Raw genomic sequence first — 16442 nt, 5'->3', positions numbered from 1 at the left:
ACACACACACACACACACACACACACACACACACACACACACACACATATATATATATATATATATATATATATATATATATATATATATATATATATATCCCTACCTCAACCGCTACCACAACGCCCAATCCTACCACCACCCAGCACAGATAAACTCCGTGGCCAAAACACTAATTGCTAGAACCAAACGCCTGGCAGACAAGACACACATAAAGACTGAACTATGCACCCTGTCTAAAGTACTGACAGCCAATGGCTTCCACAAAAGCAAAATCACTGGCTTGATCCACAAAAACACACTGAGACATAATGGAGACCTAGAAGATGAACAGAGCTATGGAACAGCTGTCCTGCCCTACATAAGAGGTACTACAGACAAAATCAGTAAGATACTACACAGGCATCACATCAAGACTGCCTTCAAAACAGACAGAAAAATAACAGCCATCCTTAGAAACCCCAAAAATGACCTGGAAAACCAAGGCATATATGAAGTCCCCTGTGCATCATGCCCGGCCACATACATTGGACAGATCAATAGAAGAATAAGTACCCGCCTGGATGAACACAAAAATGCAGTAGTAAAAAAGCTGGAACCCACTTCCTCACTAGTCCAACACATGAAAGCCACAGGTCATAGCATCAACTTCAATGGCACCAAAACCCTAGCCACTATAGAAAACCCCAGCCACAGAATTATCAGAGAAGCCATAGAGATTGAAAAAAGACCGGAAAGCATGAATAGAAGAGATGATTCCACCAGACTGTCAATTATTTGGAAGCCTGCACTCACAAACAAAAAAATCTCCACACCACTAGCCAGGCAAACACCTGGGCACAAACAGATCCCCCCTGATACCTCCAGCTCAAACACACCCCAGCCAGGCACCCAGATGAAACCTAGCTTCCTAACAAATGATAGCCGTCTATTTACTCGGAGCCAAGCTGCACTAAAAGCCTCCAATACAAGAACACAATGTTGCCAGCCAATCAAGACACACAAAAAAGCCACAAAACAGACAGAAGATATTAGAAACACCAATCAAGCAGAACACAGCAAACTCCAAGACCAATAAACACAGACCAAGACTCCCAACCAATCAGGATGAAGAAAAAACCATTCTGGCACAGCAGTAGGCTAGCCCCAAATTTAAAATTGAAACAACTGTAAAAGTCTGACTCACAGATGAACACAATACAGAAGCCTGATGATGGCAGATGAGATTCTGCCGAAACGTTGCTACAACTTTAAAAGCACCACTACTATGACGTGGGAAAATACCCGAACAAAGCTGAAGGCCATACATGTAAGTACCCACGAAAACTTAAGAATATACCGTATTTGCCGGCGTATAAGACGACTTTTTTGCCCCGAAAAACATGCCTCCAAGTGGGGGTCGTCTTATACGCCGGTATATCCACTGCCGGCTTTCGGATGCTTGTTGGACGCAGCGAAGGCGCCTCTGGCTTCCTGGATCCCCTGCGTCTCTTCCGCTTCATCCCGCTCGCCTCGCTCCGCCCGAGGCTGCAGCCTTCCTGCTCTTCCCACGGCCCCTGGCACTCTGCCCTGCCGCTGCAGCCCCGGGATTTCTGGAAGGCGTTTCCGGTGGTGGTGGGGGTCGTCTTATACGCCGGGTCGTCTTATACGCCGGCAAATACGATATATATATATATATATATATATATATATATATATATATATTTATATATATATATTCTTAAATATATTTTATGCGTATATGTGTGTGTGTGTGTGTGTGTGTGTGTGCATACGTATATACATATACATATACACATACATACATATACACATACATACATACATACATATATACATACATATTATATATATATACTGTATGTATGAGTGTTCTGTATGTTATTTGAACTGAACATATTTATTTTTATAAAACTACAAGTTTGTGTCAGTGTCTTAGACATCATTTGGACAGTTGCTGAGCAATTTCCTGACAGAAATTTATTTTATTCTGCATTCTGTCTGAAAATTGTTAACGTGCAGCCTTTGTCTGTGGTGTTATCCATTCCTTCCATTTTTATGTCTGCCCAAAATTTGGGAAGGATTCCTCTGTCCTTCAAAAAAAAAAAATGACATTAAAAAGTATCGCAGAGCACTATGTCAAAAGCAGACAGTTTTGGTCTCCTACTCAAAATTTTAATTTGATGGAGAATCACTGACTAAAGCAAATAAGGAGAGCACTAAATATTTGTGTTAAATAAATGCAAAGTCACAGCTTCGAGTTCCAATTTTCTTTCTCGGGAGTTCTTGCAGATCTTACAAAACTGTTGTTGGGTTGTTGTTTTTTTTGTTGTTTTTTTTTGCTTTAAGTGTTGAATTAGTCTCATTGACAATCACACCTTTCTTGGCTTTGCATAATAGAAATATACAGAACTTCTCATGCAATTTTTAAGGATAAAAGAATGCATTGGGAGATTTAGCAAATGTCTTCTAACAGCATCAGTTATGTTTTTCTACAGGGTGTTCTTTTTTTAAGTCTTTGTCATCCTAATCTGGTTTTGTGTGGTAATAATAGAGTGTGTTCCTTCTGTGAATGTGAACTCTTCTTGCAGTTATTTCAAAACAATGTAATATAATACAATACATAACACAATACAATATAAACAAAATGTATTGTTTATTATTTATTAGGATCATTTATATGGCTGTCACGTTGACTCTGGTCAGTTTACAGAAATAAAACTTTACCGGTAAATACACAACTGAATAGATCAACAGCCCACTATTGACAACAATCAGACCAACAACTTCATGGGCTCTGTGGAGGGATCAAGCTATTTTCCAAAGCACCCAAAGGCCAGACAAGGAATAATTGTCTGTTTGTATACACTTATACTTATTATCTTGTAAACAATTGGCAAATCAAATAAATAAATAAATAAATAAATAAATAAATAATAATGGATGGACACTGAACAAGGAGAGATTCAACCTGGAAATAAGGAGAACAATTAACCAATGGAACAGAAGTTGCCCTCGGACATCATGGGAGTGCCATCACTCGAGACTTTCAAGAAGAGACTGGACTGCCATTTGTTCAGAAATGGTGTAGGGTCTCCCGCTTGGGCAGGGGGTTGGACTAGATGGCCTACAAGGTTCCTTCCAACTCTGGTTATCTGTAAGGTCCATTGACAGAAACAAGTCTTTGGGACCTTTCAAAAGTGTGTCAAAGTAGGAGCCAATTTTATCTCCTCATGGATGATGTTCCACAAGAAGGGAGCCACCACAGAGAAGGCCCTTCTTCTAGTTCTCACCAGTTGGGTCTCCTTAAGAGGGGGAATCCTAATGTATCCTTCTTCCCAGCTCTGGTGGGTTGAGTAGATATAACTGGGAAAAAAGACAATTCTTAAATAATCTTGCCCCAGAATATGTAGGGCTTTAAAGGTGACAAATGGAACAATGAATTGGACCTAGAAGCAAATTGGAAATCAATACAAGAGAGGTGACACAGATAAAATAACATAATGGTCTATGGGGTCCTTGGTGGTCTCGGAACTTGGTTGCTTTCTTGAAGGTGTTTCACTATGTAACTGGGTAATTAGTCTACTGATGGTGTTACCTATTTGGGTCTTGGAATGTCTGCCAGAAAATAACCAAGCTCAGAGAGCACCACAATTGTCATCCTCCTCCTCCTCTACCTCCTTGTTTTCCTCCTCCTTCTCCTCCTCCTTCTCTTCATTTTCCTCCTCCTTCGCCTCGTTCTCCTCATTCTCCTTGTTTTCCTCCTCATTCTCCTCCTCCTCCTCCTCTTCCTCTTCTTCATCATTCTCCTCTTCCTCCTCATTCTCGTCTTCCTCCTCCTCCTTGTTTTCCTCCTCTTTCTTCTCATTCTCCTTTTTCTCCTCCTCCTCCTTGTTTTCCTCCTCTTTCTCCTCCTCCTCCTGCTCATTTTCCTTATTCTTCTCATTCTCCTCTTTCTCCTCCTCCTCCTTGTTCTCCTCCTTGTTCCCCTCCTTCTCCTCATTTTCCTCCTCTTTCGCCTCGTTCCCCTCATTCTCCTTGTTTTCCTCCTCATTCTCCTCCTCCTCCTCCTCTTCCTCCTCATTCTCCTCTTCCTCCTCCTCCTCCTTATTTTCCTCCTCATTCTCCTCACTCTCCTCTTCCTCCTCCTCATTTTCCTCCTCATTCTCCTCCTCCTCCTCTTCTCCTCATTCTCCTCTTCCTCCTCCTCCTCCTCCTCCTCCTCCTCCTCCTCCTCCTCATTTTCCTCCTCATTCTCCTCACTCTCCTCTTCCTCCTCCTCGTTTTCCTCCTCATTTTCCTCCTCACTCTCCTCTTCCTCCTCCTTGTTTTCCTCCTCATTCTCTTCCTCCTCCTCTTCCTCCTCATTCTCCTCCTCCTCCTCCTCCTCCTCCTCCTGCTCCTCTTCTTCCTCCTCCTCTTCCTTGTTTTCCTCCTCATTCTCCTTGTTCTCCTCCTCCTCCTTGTTTTCCTCTTCATTCTCCTTGTTCTCCTCCTCCTCCTCCTCCTCCTCCTCCTCCTCCTCCTCCTCCTCCTCCTCCTCCTCCTTGTTTTCCTCTTCATTCTCCTTGTTCTCCTCCTCCTCCTCCTCCCTGCTCCCATGTAGCACTAATGGTGTTACCTAGTTTGGATCATGAAACATCTGCAAGAAAACACTCAAGCGCAGAGAACACCAAGGACCCCTCATTTCAACCCAGAGCTACACATATTTTCCTTTCAAGCATTGATGATGTTACCTAGCTGGGTAATGAGATGGAAACCATCAAGCTTATAGAGCACCAGGGACCCCATAGTTCAAACCCGAGCCACAAATATTCTGTAATAGTCTTCTGATGCTGTCCCAACCAGTCAGGAATGGCATAATGGAGTATGCTTACATTAGTAAGTAGCCAATTAGATGTGACTAGATGACAGCTTTGATGGTTTAGCAAAGAAAACCCAGAGAGAGGAACCTAGTTTACCCTCGTTTTGAATTTAGGACCACAACCATATTATACACAACAAATCAGTGGATGGAAAGGAAGACAATTCACCAAAATGTGCAGTTTCACAGTTGCTTGAAAAATAACACAGAACTCCAGATGTTTCACAGAAATCTGAATGCCATATTAAAAGAATGTAGTAGGCAAGAATTTTTCTCAGATTAACAGAATAAGAAAATGGGAAGGGACCTTGGAGGTCTTCTAGTCCAACCCACTGCTTGAGCAGGAGACCTCCACATCATTTTAGAAAATGGTTGTTCTGCTCTTTTTGAAAGCCTCCAGTGATGGAGCACCCACAATTTCTGGAGGTAAGCTGTTCCACTGTCAGGAAATTTCCCTTAGTTCTAGGTTCATTCTCTGCTTGATTAGCTTCCATTTGTTGCTTCTTGTCTGGCCTGCAGAATAATATAGTTGGAAGGGGCATTGGAGGTCACCTTGTCTAACCCCTCAAGCAGGAAACCCTCTAAAATCCAGGACAAATGGTTGTCTGGTCTCTTCCTGAAAACCTCCAGTGATGGAGCACCCCAACTTCCTCTGATTTACTGATCTTGAATTATAGAATAACAGAGTTGGGTGGGACCTCAGAGGTCATCTAGTCCAACCTTCCCCCTCACTCAAGTAGGAGACCTTGTGTCATGCCCCTGTTGGAGTCTGAGTCTGAGGGAGAGGAAGAACAGCCAACAGGGAGTGGGAGTGTGGCTCCGGATGTTGTAGAGAAAACTAGGGAAGGGCACAGGCCGGCTGGGCATTCAGAGGTAGACCAAGGCCCATCCCCTCTTCATCCTAGAGGCACGCAGGGAAGAGCGGATAAGGGAGAAATGTGAATGGCATGGTCTATGGGAGAGGAAAGGGCCTTGATCCCCTTCATGGGCTGCAGCTGTGAGGATTGTTTAAAGGACAAACTGCACATGGGCCAGTGCTGGAAGCAAAGCGTGAAAATATTTCTAGTTTGTCAGTTCTCGTCTGATTTCTGGCATCCTTCCCAGTGTGTGTATTTCAATATCTGTAGACGTCTTCAAGCCCTTATCCTGCCTGGCCTCATTAATTCTTCAGTGTGGTTTGTGTTGTTGTTTTTTTCTATTTATAATTTATATGTATTTTGAGTTTGAACAGAATTTCTTCCTTTTCGCAACTGTTTGTGGGGGAGTTTTTTCTCCAGTCAATGATAATTGGAACTTTAAAGCCAAGTTGAAGGAATTAAAGGAACTTCACCTGTTTTTGTGACTTTGTTGTTTTTGTATCCCACCCTGGGTAATCACACCTTATACTTTATATATTCTGACTCTTTGTTCATTGGGTCTGCTTGTGTGCCCACCCAGGTGGATTTTGTTAAATGATGTGCAAAAGGACTCACTGATCCCTAGAGATCATCTGGGGACTCAGTTTGGTCCCTTCTGGTGCTTTAGAGAATGGATCGACCCCGTCTTTTTGTGGCAGCCCCTCAAGTATTGGAAGACTGCTATCATTTCACTCCTGTTCCTTCTTTTCAACAAACTACACATATCCCATTCCTTCATATGTTTTAGCCTCCGCCTCCCTAATCATCTTTGTTGCTCTTCTCTTCACTCTTTCCAGAGTCTCAGCATCTCTTTTCTATTGTGGCAACCAAAATAGGATGCAATATTCCATGTCAGTAATTATTTTATTAATCATATTCCCAATATCAAAGTAGCCAGCTATTTGATGAAGAACACAAAGAAGAATCTTTGGATTACTAGTCAATAAAAATTTTGTGACTTCTTGAAAGAATCTTTGGATGAATCCTCTTGCTCCTTTTAAAAAATTATATTGAGATAAATGAGGCTTTAAAAATGAAACATTTATTTTAAGGAACCCTAATCTTACCCACCGCAAGGGAACATTACAAATTGCACAATTAAAGGAAGTATGTAGGAGAATCGCTATGAATCAAAGAGGTGCAATTTTAATTGTCTTGGAGCCAAACAGTGGGGAGGGATGTGATTGAAGATGAAATCAAGGAAGCAAGAAGTATTATGACTTTGTAAAAAAAAAAATGGCTTACAATTCCATTTGAATTCACTGTGGAAAGGATCCAAAAAAGAAAAGAAAAGTGGAATAACTGCAGGAAAACAACCAAGTTCAGAGACTACCAAGGATGATGGATGGATGGATGGATGGATGGATGGATGGATGGAAGGAAGGAAGGAAGGAAGGAGGAAGGAAGGAGGAAGGAAGGAAGGAAGGAAGGAAGGAAGGAAGGAAGGAAGGAAGGAAGGGAAGGAAGGAAGGAAGGAAGGAAGGAAGGAGAATAAACATGAAAAAAGAAGGAAGGATGGATGGAGGATAAATAGGAAGGGAGGGAGGGAAGAAAAAGGATAAAGGAAGGAAAGGAAGGAAGACAGGAAGACAGGAAGGAAGGAAAAAGGATAAACAGAAAGGAAGGAAGAAAAAAGGATAAATAGGGAAGAAAGGAAGGAAGGAAGGAAGGAAGGAAGGAAGGAAGGAAGGAAGGAAGGAAGGAAGGAAGGAAGGAAGGAAGGAAGGAAGGAAGGAAGGAAGGAAGGGACTGCTGATAGTATTACCTAGTTGGGTAATGCAAGCAAAAAATCAAACTCAGGAAGCACAAAGTACCCCTACAGTCTCCTGTTCCCTCTTCTCCTTCTCCTCCACTTCACAAATCCCACTCCCTTCTAACAGTGATAATATTACCTAGTTTGGTAATGAAATGTCTAGAAGAAAATAACCAAGCTCAGAAAGCATCAAGGACTCCACAGTTTAAAACAGAACTAGAACTATTCTCTCCTATTAGTCTTCAACGTGGCTGCAAATGTGCCAACATAATATGTTCAAAGCATACAAGCTAGTCTACTAGTGGTCTTCAGAATGGTTCCACCTAATATGCTAAGGCACCATCCAGTAAATTTCAGCTGGAAGAAGATGCAACTTGGGCATTGCCAAGAGTGTTCAGAGTATTGCAGCGTAAATTCAGCACCAAAAAAGTAAACACAGATGGCTGAGGCTTCATTTAACTTCTTTATAAACACAAATAAATTTTACAATACCAGTTGTAGATTTCTCCAACATGAAGCAAACTCAAACAGAAGAAGACATGTTACAAGTTCAGAGCAGAGCAGCAATTCAACTACAGCAGATAAGCTTCAGAGGTGAGCACAGGACAGAGATAAACCATGCCCAGATTCTCTCTTTAAGTTTCAGCTCTCAATTCAGCTCTCATTGGCTGACCTTGTTACTAAGCTCTGTTCCAGTTCATGAATGTACTCTGACAAAGAGAAGCTCTTTTTCCACTGCAGCTTCCTTGATAGTTGATGTTTTATTTCTCCTTTTCCAAAAATGGTACATTATTCCACATGTGTTCTTTCCTTCCTTCCATTATTCTTATTAGCCTTCTGCAACTTGGTGCCCTCCAGATGTGCTGCTCTCAAAAAGCCTAAGATTCTCTACCATCATTTCTTCCTACATCTAGGTGATAGCCATTAGGCAATGACTGGTTAAAGTAAAGTTTGCTAAAGAATTGATTTTATGCTTTTCTACGTTGGCTGATCTTCTTGTACAAGAAGAAATTGAATTCATGCCATGCCCTGATGAAGATATGAAGGAACCGTTATCTGGCAAAAGGGGCTGAAACATTTGTTACATCTTGAGAAACACTATTCAGAAGCTACTCAGATAGACACTTTCCTGATTCACTAAGGTATAACAAAGGGAGCTGATACAGTGCAATCAGACAAATCAGCCATCAACAGACACATAGAGATAAGCAACGTCTACACGCCATTCAAAAGAGGCAATCGAAAAGGTAAAAGGAAAGAAAAAGATCAAAACACCTCCTCATCAGCAGTCAGCATCCAGATAAGCAGAGATTAACACCAGGATTAACACCAAGCTGACAATCAAGTGGTAAACAATATCCCAATGAAGGAAGTACCAACTCAGACAAACAATCGAACAGTAAACAGCAGCCTAATCAAGGAACCACCAAGAAAACTCACACCAACGCTGACAGGGAAAGCCACTGATATATGAAAAGAAACCAAACCCTACTCCTTTCTAGCATGGATGGTGTTATCTAGTTGGGTAATGAAACATCTGCAAGAAAACCACCAAGCTTAGAGAGCACCAAGGACCTCACAGTTGTCCTTCTCCTCCCCCTCCTCCTCTGGTCACAAACCCTGCTCCAGTATATCACTGATGATTTATTGATTTATTTGTCAAGGATGTATTAGATAACATATAATTAGAACATGATTATGATTACATGAAATGGGTACGGATAAATGGGGTCATTAGACAGGGACGGTAGGCACATTAGTGTGCTTATGCATGCCCCTTACAAACCTCTTAGGAATGGAGTGAGGTCAACAATGATGTTACCTATTTGGGTAATGAAATGTCTGCAAGAAAAGAACCAAGCTCAGAGAGCACCAAGGACCCCACAGTCTCCTCTTCCCCCTCTTCCTCCTCCTCATTCTCCTCCTCCTGCTGCTCCTTGCTATCCTTGTTCTTCTCCTCCTCTCCTCAAACCCCCTACTCCCTTCTAGCTCTGAAGACATTAAGGGTGCCTTTGTCTGGCGCCCAGGAGAAGATGTTAGCCCTTTGGGTGTACAAGGTACATGATTAGCCCAGAGATGGTGGAGATCTTGCTTGCTGTCAGCTGCCATAGAAACAGGGAAGGGGGGAAGTTTGACATTTGGGGCAGGGAAGTTTGCTGGAGAGTGGAGATATGGAGATACCTTCTGTGTGAACCAAGCATGTGTGGGGGGGGGGATGCTTTCATGCTCACTGCACAACTGCATGGACTTGTTTATCCCCAGCCAAGGTCAACCGTCTTGGTATACCAGATGGGGGGGGGAAACACCTGAAGATGTACCCCACATGACAACATAGGCACTGAAGATTGGGTGTCCAGTCTGGGACCTTGGGGAAGGGAACTTGGGATAACTTTCAATATGTAATTTTCATGCCTATTGCTTTTCTAAAGCACCTGTAGGCCAGACAAGGAATACTGGATGGAAACTGAACAAGGAGAGATTTAACCTGGAAATAAGGAGAAACTTTCTGACAGTGAGAACAGTCAACCAATGGAACAGCTTGCCCTCGGAAGTTGTGGGAGCATCATCACTTGAGACTTTCAAGAAGAGATTGGACTGCCATTTGTCAGAAATGGTGTAGGGTTTCCCGCTTGGGTGGGGGGGTTGGACTAGATGACCTATAAGGTCCCTTCCAACTCTGATTATCTGCTATCTGTTCTTTCATTGCTATCTCATCTAACTCAGTAAAAGTACCTTTTCTCTACAAACATGGAGTCGGGGATTTTCTTTCTTGAGTTTTGATTGGAGGCATGTCTGACAAACTAGTTGGGTAATGAAATGTCTGCAAAAAAAGCAGCCATGTTCAGAGGCTACCAAGCACCCCATGGCATATGATCCCTAGAATTAAAGAAGTTTGATTTCCAAATCTACACCATTTCATCAGTGCAGTATTATTATTTTTAATTCATTGGGGTCTGATCTATGATAAGTCATCAAATCTGGAGTCTGACTTCAAGAAACCTTCACTGATTTCAAGGCACAGAGCTCAAACTTAATGGAAGCTGATTTTAATTCTGGCTTACTTCTCTTCTGCTGATAGTCTGTGGAGCTCTTCTTATCCTAAATTAGCTTTATCCTAAAGGCAAAGATTTTCCTGAGTCAGACTTAAGTCTTACATAAGTTGCCTGCATTATTTTATGCTGACAAAACCCCGGAGAAACCAATAAATCAATAAACAGGCCAACAGAGAACACTGCCAGTGTGGTTGTGCACATTTTAACAAAACACTCTCATGAGGAAATTGAATGTTTGTTTGATTTTTATTTTAAATTCATCTACCTGATATCAAAGACCCTCAGGATATGGACTCTTACAGTGCATCATTTTTGCAGCGAAGAAAATATTCACAAGTTGGAGGTGGTAAAAGCACTTAGCAAGAAAGAAAGGAAGCAATTTCTTTCTGTTAATTTCTAACCCTTTCCCTTTTTTCCCTTCTGCCTGTAGTTTATGAAGCTGTAAAGGCTCTTTCACCCTCGAGCAGCCTTAAAAAGTAATTCTACAGGGGAAATATTGCAAAGAAATGCATGTGAAACTTGGCTGGGTTTTTTTGTTGTTGTTTTTTTGGCTAAAATGAGGAGGCACAGTTGAGCGTGAAATGAGTGGGAGATAGGGAGGCATTGTGGAGGTCATCAAAATCCAAACTTGTGGATTTATTAAGGCTGTTTGCTTTAATTTATTTTAGTTTTGAGGCTTCTTAACATCTACTCCTGGGGAAAAACAACTGACTTTGAGCTGGTGATTTTCATACTTTCTATGAAAGACCATAGAATCACAGAATCAAAAAAAATCATTGAATCAATGAATCAAAAAGTCATAGAATCAAAGAATTATAGAGTCATACAATCAAAGAATAATAGAATCAAAGAATGATAGAATCATAGAATTATAGAATCAAAGACTCATAGAATCAAAGAAACAGGAACACAGACTCAAAGAATAAAAGAATCATCGAATCAGAATAAAAGAATCATAGAATCAATCATAAAACCATATAATCTCTCATATAATCAATAATAAAATAATAGAATCAATCATAGAATCAAATATGAGCTGATCACAGAATCATAAGGCTGGAAGGGATCTCAGAGATCATCTAGTCCAACTCTCTGACCAAGCCAGAAGTCGCAAACCACCCAGGACAAATCTGTCCAATCTCTGTCCAACAGAATAGAATAGAATAGAACAGAATAGAATAAAATACAATAAGAATAGAATATAGAATGGAATAGGAATAGGAATAGGAATGGAATGGAATGGAATGGAATAGAATAGAATAGAATAGAATAGAATAGAATAGAATAGAATAGAATAGAATAGAATAGAATAGAATAGAATAGAATAGAATAGAATAGAGGAAGGGAAGGGAAGGGAAAAGAGAATAGAACAGAACAGAATACCTAGATAGTTTGACAGTGCTGTGGGAATTATGGATTTAGCAGAGTGATGGCATGGGGGGAAAACTCTGTTTTTAGTTGTTTTGGCATGCAATGCCCTATAGCAGCGTCCCAAGGGGAGAAGTTGAAAGAGTTTATGTCCAGGATGTGAGGGGTCTATAGATATTTTCACAGCCCTCTTTCTGGCTGGTGCAGTACACAGGTCCTCAATGGAAGGCAGGTGGCAGCAATTAAATAATAAATGAATAAATAAATAACACGATGACAATTCTTTAATTCCACAATATATGGACAGACTTAACCATAGTTTCAACTGGGAAACTGTGACCAATCTAGACCAAGCCAAGTTCAAAAATGCTAGAGAATTTCTGGAAGCCCGGGATTCGGTTCTGAAGAAGCTTCTTGGATGAGAAGCGAAATATTTTCGAGGAAAAACAAAGAAAGTCCAGTTGCCTCTTGTAAAAAGCACCTTTGGGACAACCATGACCTGGATGACTGAGAATCTCCATAGACATTTACCTGTGTAGTATGAACTGATGTCTAGAAACATTGCAGAAGAACTGAAGAAGCTTCTTGGATGAGAAGTGAAACATCTTCAAAGAAAAACCAGAAAGTCCAATTGCCTCTTGAAAACCCACCTTTGGGTGAAGCACGATCTGGATGACTGAGAATCTCCATAGACAAGCTTCGGAAGAGTCAAAATAGTAAAATATGCATGGGAGACTTTTTCCCCATACAGCTGCTATCCAACAACCACTCCCTTTGAATTTGGAGATAACTCTTGATGTGCATTGCTTCAACAGCAGCTTGTATTAAAAGTCTGCTGTTGAAACTTGCTTGGCAAGGAGGCAGCCTTGGAAATTAAACCAATAAATCATAGGTGCACCCTTCTATAACAATAGCAGTATCATAATAATATAACGGCCGATGGCCAACAAATCTTAAATAACCAACACCTCTAAAATATCGCATGCCTGATTTATTCTAATACACGATTAGAAACTTAAAATATGAGAGGACATTTCATACCTCATTTGCTGTCACTGATTTACGAGGCAGGAACATTTTCTGCCCGGCTCATTGGAAGGTGGAAAAGGGGGTGATGTTTGAAGACAGGTGCCTTACAGAGGTTTTCCCCTTCATCTCCTTGAACCCCTCAAAAGTAGGTTGATTTTTTTTTTCTCTGTCCGAGAAAGACTCAAAGGGGTGTTTAATCGAAAGAGATCCAACCTAGAATTAAGGAGAAATTTCCTGACAGTGTGGACAATTAATCAGTAGAACGATGTGCCTCCAGAAGTTATGGGTGCTGCATCACTGGAAGTTTTCAAGAAGAGACTGGACAGCCATTTCTCCAGAATCGTATAAAGTCTCCTGCATGGACTAGAAGACCTGGAGACTAAAACATATGAAGAACGGCTGCAGGATTTGGGTTTGGCTAGTCTAAAGAAAAGAAGAATTAGGGGGTGACATGATAGCAGCTTCTCAGTATTTGAGGGGCTTCCACAAAGAAGAGGGGGTCAAATTATTCTCCAAAACATCTTAAGGCAGGACAAGAAGCAATGGTTGGAAATTAATCAAGGAGAGAAGCAACCTGGAATTAAGGAGAAACTTCCTAACTGTGAGAACAATTATCCAATGGAACAGCTGGCCACCAGAAGTTGTAGGTGCTCCAACATTGGATGTTTTTAAGAGGAGTCTAGACAATCACCTATCTGAAATGGTACAGGTTTTCCTTGCTTGAGCAGGGGGGCTGACTAGAAGACCTCCAAGGTCCCTTCCAATTCCTTTATTCTGTATATTCTCAATTCCCCAACTTGTTTCAAAATCTTTCCGATCCCACCACCATCTCTGATGAGAAGAAGCTGTTATAACTGTCCTTTGACTTTGGAAGGATTGGGTTTTTTTAAGAGCAGACTCTGGTCCATCACTGCATCCTTCAATTGAACCCATGTTCTTCCCTTCTTATTCCCGTATCACTTTTATTAAATGAGCCTGAGTTTAAATATAATGAGAAAAAAGGGAAGATAAATTGCTCATTCTGTTTAGTTTCCCCAACAGGACAGGTAAACACCTAAAATGCAAAGAAAGATGGTGAGATCATAGAAAAAGTGTTGGGGAAGAACAACAAAGATGATAACAGGGCTGGAGGCTAAATCGCGTGATGAATGATATGATGAATGATTGAAGGATGGTATGTCTAACCAGTTGAAGAGAAGGGACATGATAGCAGTCTTCCAATATTTGAGAGGTGGTCACAGAGAAGAAGGGGGTTGATCTATTCTCTAAAGCAGGGGTCCCCAACCGCCGGTCCGCGGACCGGTACCGGGCACGAACAAGCCTTACCGGGCCGCTGGTTGCTGGGCGCCGCCATCTTTTTTGGTAAAAAGCAATTTTTCATCAAAAGATGGCGGCGCCAGCTGCTCGTGAGCTTTTCCGGGTAGAAAGCCATTTCTACCCGAAAAAGCTCACGAAGCGCTGGCGGCGCTTTTTTTTTGAAAAATCACTTCCGTGACGTCACCGGAAGTGATTTTTCGTCAAAAAAGATGGCGGCGCCAGCTGACGCCGGAACCGGGCGCGGCGCCAGCTGACGCCGAACCGGGCCGCGGCGTCGAAAGGTTGGGGATCCTGCTCTAAAGAACCTGACAGCAAGAAGCAATGGATGAAAACTAATCAAGGAGAGAAGAAACTTAGAACAAAGGAGAAATTTCTGGATAGTTAGAACAATTAATAAACGGAATGCCTTGCCTGCAGAAGTTGTGGTGCCCATCACTGGAGCTTTTCAAAAAGAGATTGGACAGACCATTTGTCTGAAATGGTATAGGGTCTCCTGTTCGAGCAAGGGGTTGGACTAGAAGACCTCCAAGGTCCCTTCCAACTCTGTCATTCTGATGATCTGGAGTCTGTGTTGATTCCATGTTCCAAGTTTCTTTGTGTAAGTGTTGGAAGCTGTGAAAAGAATAACAACTTAATGCAGGTTTATTTTAGAACTACTGTAAAATGTGTCCCCTCCAGGTTTCTAAAAATGGAGAGTCATTTCTGGAAATGAGCATGGAGAAAATCTTCCAGTGCTTTCAACAGTTTGAAGAGAACAAGATTCGAATAAATTTGGGGAGTTGATTGCTTTGTTTTCCTTTTTATTTTCTGAAATGCCTTCAATTGAGAATTGACAATAGAATATTTGTTGCTCAGGGTTTAAAATGTGGGGTCCTTGATGCTCTCTGAGTTTGATAGTTTTCTTGCAAACATTTCACACCCTCACTGACAGGAAAAAAAATCTATCAATAAATAAGTATAAATAATCCTCCTCCTCCTCTTCTTCTCCACAAATCCTCCTCTCTTCTAGCACTGATGATATTATTTATTTGGATAATGAAACATCTGCAAGAAAACAATCAACTTCAGAGAGCACACCAACAACCCCACTGTTGTCGTCCTCCTCCTCCTCCTCCTCCTCCTCCTCCTCCTCCTCCTCCTCCTCCTCCTCCTCCTCCTCCTCCTCCTCCTCCTTCTCCACCTCTACACACTACTCTCCATTATAGCACTAAGGATATTATCTAGTTGGGTAATGAAATGTATGCAAGAAAACAACCAAGCTCAGAGAACACCAAGGAGCCCACAGTCCTCCTCCTCCTCCTTCTCTTCCTTTTCCTCCATTTCCTCCTCCTCTTCACAAGCCCCCCTCTCTTCCAGCGCTGATGATGTTACCTATTTGGGTAATGAAACATCTACAGGAGAACAACCAAGCTCTGAGAGAACCAAGGACCCCACAGTCCTCCTCCTCTTCCTCCTCCTCCTCCTCTCCACAAACCCCACTACCTTCTAGCTCTGATTATGTTCCCTAGTTGGGTCATGAAACATCTGCAAGAAAACACAGCATCAAGGCCCCCTTATGCCTCAAATTTTCTTTCGCTTGCCATTCCCCTTTTAGCTTGCAGTAAAATGGCCTTTTTTCCTATAGATGTTTCAATATGAGGAAATGGGAGGGCAAGAAAATGGATACCAATAAAATTAGAGGTCGGAAAGACAGCTCAGGATAATAATTGAAATTATTTATGGATGAGATTAAAAGTATAAGTGACATGATCACATTTTGAGTGTTTGGATGGAGAAGCAGTCAAGATGACTTGGAATTAATTTTGAAAAGAATATTAAATATTATTACCTCAGAAATTTATAAGTGGAATATATCACTAAGGCACCTTTCTTTTCAGTGGTGGGATTCTACCAGTTCACACCTATTCTCTAGAACCGGTTGTTAACATTCTAAGCAGTTCGGAGAACCTGTTGTTAGAAGAAATTACTGGCCTAATCCTGTAAGGAAGGCAGGAAGGAAACATTCTGGTGTTGCTTACAGAAACTGCCTCTCCATTAACCCTTTTTACATTCTTGGCAGGACTAGACTTCCTGTCTCTGGAACTTCTCTGGAGTTTTTTCCCCCTCCTTTGCTGGTACTTTGCTTGTGTGGATTGACCATTCAAAGTTACAATGGCACTGAA

General features: G+C 41.6%; 1 long non-coding RNA gene across 1 annotated transcript in view; it reads left to right on the top strand.

Moving 5' to 3' along the window:
* Positions 1 to 1188: 1188 nt before the first annotated feature.
* Positions 1189 to 16442, top strand: part of LOC148131573 (uncharacterized) — an 819361-nt gene continuing 804107 nt past the window's right edge. The window contains exon 1 of the long non-coding RNA XR_015749067.1: positions 1189 to 1309. This is a non-coding gene — a long non-coding RNA (uncharacterized LOC148131573). The remainder of the gene's footprint in view (positions 1310 to 16442) is intronic.

The sequence above is a fragment of the Notechis scutatus genome, chromosome 3, assembly GCF_049901735.1.
Source record: "Notechis scutatus isolate UNSWTSFEM ecotype Mainland chromosome 3, rNotScu1.2, whole genome shotgun sequence".
Classification (NCBI taxonomy): domain Eukaryota; kingdom Metazoa; phylum Chordata; class Lepidosauria; order Squamata; family Elapidae; genus Notechis; species Notechis scutatus.
This window is presented reverse-complemented; position numbering and strand designations above follow the sequence as displayed.